Below are 7,526 nucleotides of genomic sequence, written 5' to 3'. Positions count from 1 at the left end.
TTTTCTGGATTTGTAGATATACATTACTTACCATGGATTCTAGATTCAATATGGTAGCTCAGTTGAGAGTGCTCACTGCCACCCTAGGCAGACAACTGCTTCGGATGGTGGAAGTTTTGGAATGGATTTATCCTATTTGCTTGACTTTACCATGGTCCCTAAGGGAATTCAGAAGATAATCTCTTTAATTAGTTAGGAATACAGTAATAAGTATATTCCAGGACTTGGGAGGGTGCCAAAGTGGCACTTCTCTATAAGCTCAGGATTCTGGTGGGAGACACAGCAAGATTCCCCAATGTCAGTGAGGTAGCGTGGATCCCAGGGTGGTGGAGGCAAAGTAGCAGCTCAAAAGCATTAGAAACAAACAGGTATGGTTATTGTAATACACATAAGAGCTCATGTGTTTGGCCAGTTTTAATACTTGCTGTTAGCTAGGATTAGAATAGATAGGCAGCCCAATTAGATTCTTAATATGAGTAACAGAAAATTTGCATACTTGGCAAACTGAGGCCTGACTAGAATCACAATAGTCATGCTCTCCTAACAAAGTCCCCTATCTATGTGTTTCCAGTTTCTGATTTTTTAACTGAGAAGGAGGCCAAATAACCTTGAAATAAAATAACGTCTCAGTCAGCTGTCTTTAAGTTTTTTTTTGTCCTTTTCAAAGGGACTTGAGCCATTATGAATAACTGGGAACTTGGAGTGAAGGGAAATATTTAGACTTTGCAGAAAGTATTAGATATTAGCTTTCAGCTAATACTGAGTCCTAGTAATCCAGACACACTGAAGCCTTTCTGTCAGAATGTGAATTTCATAGAATTCAGCTGATGGAGATTTGACTCAAATCTGTCTCCTAGTAGACCCAGAGGGATTTTTAAATACATTTCTCATTTCTTTCTCTAATGCAGAAAAGTATCATTGGAATATAGATCAGCAGCAATGGCAGAGCCCCGTGTTGACTCTTGACTTGTTAGAAAAGACTGAATGGAAATTGCTGGAATGCCTGTCACTGCCTTTCAGTACCACATTCCTGGGACAGTACTAGAGATGAACATCATGAGAAGCCACATGAAAGAGATGGAGCTGTTAACTTGTATTGCTTTCTTCCCTCTCCAGAATAGTTTCTTGGAAAGTATCGATAGACTATTTTAAGCATAGTAGGTGGTGACTTCAGTTAATACAAGTTTTCCAGATATTGGGGCTTTCACTGAAGCAAATGAACGTAGCTTAGTTAGCCATTGATCTTGCAAATCTTTCTATCTCTATCTCAATAAATACAGAACATAAGTAGTATTTCACTTACACCCGATGTGAATGCTTGAGTTGTGTGAACATTGATCATTTTTGTTTTGGTACTGGGAATTGAACTCAGGACCTCATGCTTGCCAGGCAGGCTCTTGTGCCACTGAGCTATATCCCTGGTCCGTAAACACTGATTGGGAGCCATGATTTTAATCTCTTGGGAGCTTCATCGCCTTGTTATTCCCAAAGATATCAAGGTAGTACATGATATTAATGACTTTATACTGAAATCTTCTGGAGAACATAAAGTAGCACGCATTCTAGATAATTTGGCAACACATACACATGTAGATATCTGAAAATGGGAGGTGTGTCCATGAAAGTATAAGGACTCGATGGCTTAATGAAGTGTTTGGAGTGTTCAAGGGTTTGGAATGTTTTAGCACATCTGCTGCAGTTTGAATCCTTGACCATTAAGAAAGAAATACAGTATGTAGTGGGGCAACTTAAAGCCCATTTACTATGTGCAGCAGATGCTGTCAGGGCCTCAACTATACCCCTCACTCTCACCTCCCTCATCAATTAAAGAAAACTTGCAAGTTCCAGATCTGCATTCTTTTTCCTAAAAGGTTTCTGTGACCACCAGCACATAACTCCTTACCCGTTACTCAAAAAGGTCTTGACGTACTGTGAGGCTGTATGAAGACTGCATCAGGTCTTATTAGGAGCAGCAGAGTAAAAGCCTCTGGGGTTTGAGATTAGAGCCATGTTTTCTTAGTAAAATAATTAGTCCATTGAGAAATTGCTCTCCACTGGTTTTAAGGCCCTAACAGAGGCTTAATGTTTAACCACAGCATGCCAGGTAACTGCTAAACCTGAGCTTCTAGTGATGGATGGTAGGTGATTCACCTAGCCGTGTACTTAGGTGTACTATACTGCAATGTATTTCCAAGTGGAGGTGGTGTATGTGGAATTTAGTTCAAGTAGATTTTTCTCAATTCATACTTATGGTCTCAAAGGAAGGTTCTTCTGACTAAATGATTAAGGGGAAAATGGATGGTTAATTACTACTGTTCTACATCACAAATTAGCATCAACCTAGAAAGGACTATTTCAGTGTAATAAATACACTCAGGACTTTTCTGGCCTCTATTTGGAAACTTCAACTCAACTGCCATCATCAGCTGCCATTGCTGAATGCTGCTAGTCACAACCCCAACTGTGGTATCATATCCAATGGGGATTAGCCAGAACTTTACTGCTTCAGACTGTTTCATCAGGGAGTAAGAGTAATTTTGAGTTTCAATTTGATTTCCTTAATCTGTCATGCCTTCGCTAGTACCATCCTCCTTGATTCACGGAAGGCTTTATTTCCCATAATGATGTCCCACAGCTAGTAGTTTCTGAACACGAACTGCCTTCATCAAAAGAAGTAAGGCAATATGGGTAGCAGATGAGCTGCACGCAGCCTCCCAGAAGTGGCAGTATAGTCTGTGAAACACCATCTTAGCTTTCCAGCCTCAGTAGCTCAGGAAAGGATATAGAAAAAGGTAGGAATAAGTGCTAAGGGCTACTTGAATATTTCTTTCAATTAATGCAATCATCCCAGAATGACAGAAGTGGGTTATTCAAGATTCTGTTCATAGCTTCATATCAGAGACTATCTTGCGAAGTTTAAAGTATTGTCTATTAGCATGAAATGTATGCTTTGAACCAGTCATCAGTATATAACTCTGTGTCTTCCATGTAAACAATATATAAGCTTGGAAGCTAAGAGGGAATAAAAGGGAATGGTATCTCTTACAGGTATAATCAAAGACTCATAAAATTTTTCTTTCTACATTGCTCAGTGTTCAGTACAGGAAACAAAACCACTACAGGTATTTTAGGCAGAAAGGGCTTTAATGCAGGTAGTTGGGCACTTACAAAATCATCAAAACCTGGAGGAGTGAGAATCAGGAGTCACTTTAGGAAAAAATAAATTCAAGAAAGCCCCCTGTAGATACAATTCTGAAGTCTGGTACTTGAAGTGAAAAAATGGTCGGAATAGTGAATGACTATCAATCAATTACATTGCATCATTTTCCATCTTGGAAACGCTGGTATCTATTGCTCCAGAGGCTTAGTACCTAAGGTGAGATTGCTTTCATCAGAGGAACTGTAGTTATTGCAGTGAATTAGAAGGTGAGCCACCCCACCTAACCATTTTGGACTTTTTGCCATATGACAAATATGTGAAAAAGGGTGTTTCAGGGCTGGCAAGGGAAATTGTTCTTGTCAATAAAGTTACTGCTCTATAACAGCAACAAGAAGGGGTATGGAACCCAGGGGATTCTTTGGGTGCACCTTCTTGTACTGTTTCAGTGATAAAATTTAATGAAAGACAATATCAACATCTCAAGTCCCTCAGGAACGAAGGGTTAGGTCATTGTATTGGACAGAGAAACCTGGGCAGGTGAATAGCAAGATGAACTTGAAGAGAACTTGGAAGGAAGAGAGGAAAAAATACCTGCCATTGTGTAGTGTCCACCTGCAGATGACTACAGCATTTGGTTCTATTTTTTTTCTTTTTTACCTGCTACATCTCATGTGTGTCTCTATATCTTAACAAATGTTCTCCTCTTTTCCTCTTCGTCCCCTACTATCTTATATATGTTAGTGACTATTACCATTACAGCTTAGTCTAAAGGTTACAGAGTATTGAAAAGCAGCAGTACTGAAGATCTTGGATGTGTAGCTGGGTGCCTAAACTCCCATCCAAGTACTAACCGGGTCCGATCATGCTTAGCTTCTGAGATCAGATGAGATCGGGCACTTTCAGGGTGGTATGGCCGTAGAGTGGGGGCATAAACTGAAAGGTCTTTGGGGTTTGTACCAACAGAGGAAAGAAGGAAGACATTTAGATTAGAGAATGATGGTTGTGTTACCTAGGATCTCTTTTTGGAATGGAGAAAGGGAAGAAAAGCACGAGGAAGAAAAAAAACACATGTTGATATTGGTCAAAGGGTGGTGTTGCAGAAATGCTTATCACCTTCTTTGGCTCCCTTTCCTGTATTTGGTTCTTCCTCCGCTTAGGAATCTTGTAGGCAGTATCATCTTTTGCTGAACAAGCTGAAAGTGCCAGCCACGTCACCTCACTTTTGACCCTCTTGCAGATGTCATTCAAGTACAATGTCTAAACTCCAGGAATAACTACTGGAATCGCAAGCAGATGGACCTCCTTGGCATGGGCCTACAGAGGGGAATCTGGGGCAGGAGTGCTGGTGCATTGTGTTCTCCAGTGCTCATCAGTGACACAGTAGTGTCCTCTTCTACTGCTTCTGCGGTGTGACTGGGGTGGCCCTTTGCCCCTGCTGTCCCAAAACTGCTTCTGCAGGACTCCTAGGCCTTCTGTGCCTTACCCGCTATTATTTTTCTGTTTTCCCCTTCCATGCCTGCTTTAGTTGATTCACACTGGGAAAACCACCCTACCCAGGGGTACCATGGAAGGAGCACTGGACTCCTGGGCAAGAGCCTGGGTTGGAAACAGGAGCTGCCACCTGGTGGCCATATGACATGGGATGCATTAGTTAGGGAAGCTATGACTCACAGAGATTGTCTGTAAAATGGGCATAAAATTTCCTGTCTCAGTTGTTTAGCATAAAGATAAATGAACTAACGTGTGTGAAGATTCTTAGATCTGTGTCTGTCTCATCTTTTTATTGTTGTTTTTGTTTTAAATAAGCAATACTACAGAAGTGTTTACTGTTGGAGCAGTCATATAGTATATTACTGAGTATATACTAAGTATATAATATATTACTTAGTGTATACTATAGTATTTTACTTTCATTAAAATGTCCTGGTAAAGAATTTATTGTCTTGCTTGTTTCTGACAGTATAATCCTGAAGGTGGATGCTGTTCACTTTTTCTTCTCATAGCACATAATTCCAGTTTCTAAGGAGAGGCCCAGGAACTGCAGAGTAGCAAGATATATGTTTATATCTGATAGCCACTAGAAGGTATAATAACGTCAGTGATGCTATAATAAGTGTGCTCTTTGGGATGAAAGGCAGCTTATTTTTTAAATTAATTCCACTCAGCAAAGGAATGTTCTATATAAAAGTTATGAGTAATAATTAAATGAGCATCTATATTCCCACCATTCACCTGAAGTCCCTAAGCACTTCCCATGCCTTCCTTTCCATAGTGTGCATACATAATGCTTGGAATGGTGTACAGCAGTGTCAGGAGAGGCAGGAATCAAGGGCTGTTTTCACTTTCTTTCTTTTTAGTTTGAATTTTTAGGAGTGTGCACTTTTTCATTCAGGAAAAGTAATACATCTAAAAAAGAAAAAGATCTACCATTTAGGTGTGTTGGAGCAGTAGACATTAACTAGTGGATTAGAAAACATACAGGCAGTAGACTTGCTAAACAAATACATTAAATTTCAGAAGTATATTGGTAATACACTTCTGAGTCTATGGAGACAATAAATAGTTTTTCTGGTTTTATTGATCTCTGGGATTTGGAGTAATTAAAATGGCAGGTTCATGAGCAGTTAGCTTCAAGCCCAATAGTAATGCAAGCGTCTGAGCAAACCACATAACGCCTTGTGCCTCAGTTTCCTCACCTGTAAAGTATGAGTAGTTATGGACTCAATCTCACAAGGTGGGTGTATTAGATGGGTAATTACTTGGAACTGTGGTGTCTAAATAGTACCTATAAATGTGCAAGGAAAGTATCATTCTGAGAACTGTGGTTCAGGCTTGTCAAATAGATGTATTACAGAGAGCACACTTTTCTACTTGTTTATAAATTCTTTTACATGGGAAAGCCTTCCTGGCTTTCTGATTCACTCTTGTAGTTTTTGGCCTGCTCTTCTCTGCCTTTATTAAACACCTCACAAGCATTCCTTTTATTTATTTATTTATTTATTAAGCATTTCTTTTTAATTTCAAAAGGATTCATTCATTTTCTCTGATGGTGGATGCTCTTCCTCCTCCTCTTCCTCTTTTTCATTTTTTTCCTTCTGCTCTTTTTTCAGCGATTAAGTAACCTCTTCAGTCTTCCTGAGGCCAGAAGTTAAGACCTTCAGTATTACTTTCTGCATTAGCTTTAGGTAATTTCTTCTTATTGCCTGGTGCTTACAGTTTAAGATCTGTATCTGGTGATTCCCCAAAGTGACTGTGCCTTAAACTCACCAGAAAACTATTATAAATCCAGGCTGCAGATTCTGATTTGGAAGTTCTAGGATCAGACTCAGGAATCTGACTTTTAAAAATAAGAGTCCAATACTTTAACATGATTTGTATGGACCAGTGTTTCAGAAGCTCTCATCCAGGTTCCTCAGTATCGCTAGAGCAGGGGCAGACTCTTGCTGGCTTGAGTGGTGTTTTTTTCTATTCAGTTTTTGTTATTGGTGTGTTTTCCAGGCATATCAGTGCCTTGCTAGCAGCGCTTCCTTTCCCTGTCAGGAACAACAGAGAATGGCTATCAAATGTTTCATCTATGAATATAGAGATTGGTTTTTATGGGCTGGTAGGTGGCGTTTTTAAAGAGAATGTCACCAACACTAAATATGTGTACACATATGTATGTATAGTACATAATAATTGAATTTAAATATTTTAGATGATTTATTTTGATTCTTTCATGTCTAAAAAGCTAACAGTTAAGGCTGTACATTTTGCCTGTGGGCATAGCTTTAGGTATAGCGGACAAACATTGTTATAATGATGTCATTGCTGTCACTTTCTAAATAATCTGTGACGATTTCAATGAACCAGGAGGCCTGACAATGTGTTCTTCAAGTGTTTTATTTTATTTTTGTTTTGCTAAAATTTATTATACCTGGAAAGAAAATGGAGAATGTGTGTTCTATAATTTTTACTGATTGGAGTTTATTTAGCATCTCTCTGTAGTAATACAGGTTAAAATAATATTAACATTTAGTGGGTATTAAAATGCTTTGTATGTGGGTAAGCCCATGAATTGTTATGTATATTTGGCTAATCTGTCAAATAGATACTCTGTATTTTTCTTGTACTTTTTGTTACTTCCTTTACATTTATTTTTCACTTTTGGGAAATGGCATTCCATGTATAAAAGTTAATTATTTGTGCCTCATTATATATTGTACCTTTCACCTGTATAGTACCTTTCTTATTCATTTGGTGCTTTCATTTTGACTTTTGCTTTTTTCTTTCTGCTTGTCTGTGGGATCTTTGACTATACCTTTACTTTGTAAGTGTCTAGGCAAGTTCTGTTTATTTTTTAGTTTTTTTTTTTTTTTTTTTTTTT

This window comes from Chinchilla lanigera, unplaced genomic scaffold, assembly GCF_000276665.1.
Source record: "Chinchilla lanigera isolate Chin_1 unplaced genomic scaffold, ChiLan1.0 scaffold00083, whole genome shotgun sequence".
In the NCBI taxonomy this organism is placed as follows: domain Eukaryota; kingdom Metazoa; phylum Chordata; class Mammalia; order Rodentia; family Chinchillidae; genus Chinchilla; species Chinchilla lanigera.
This window is presented reverse-complemented; position numbering follows the sequence as displayed.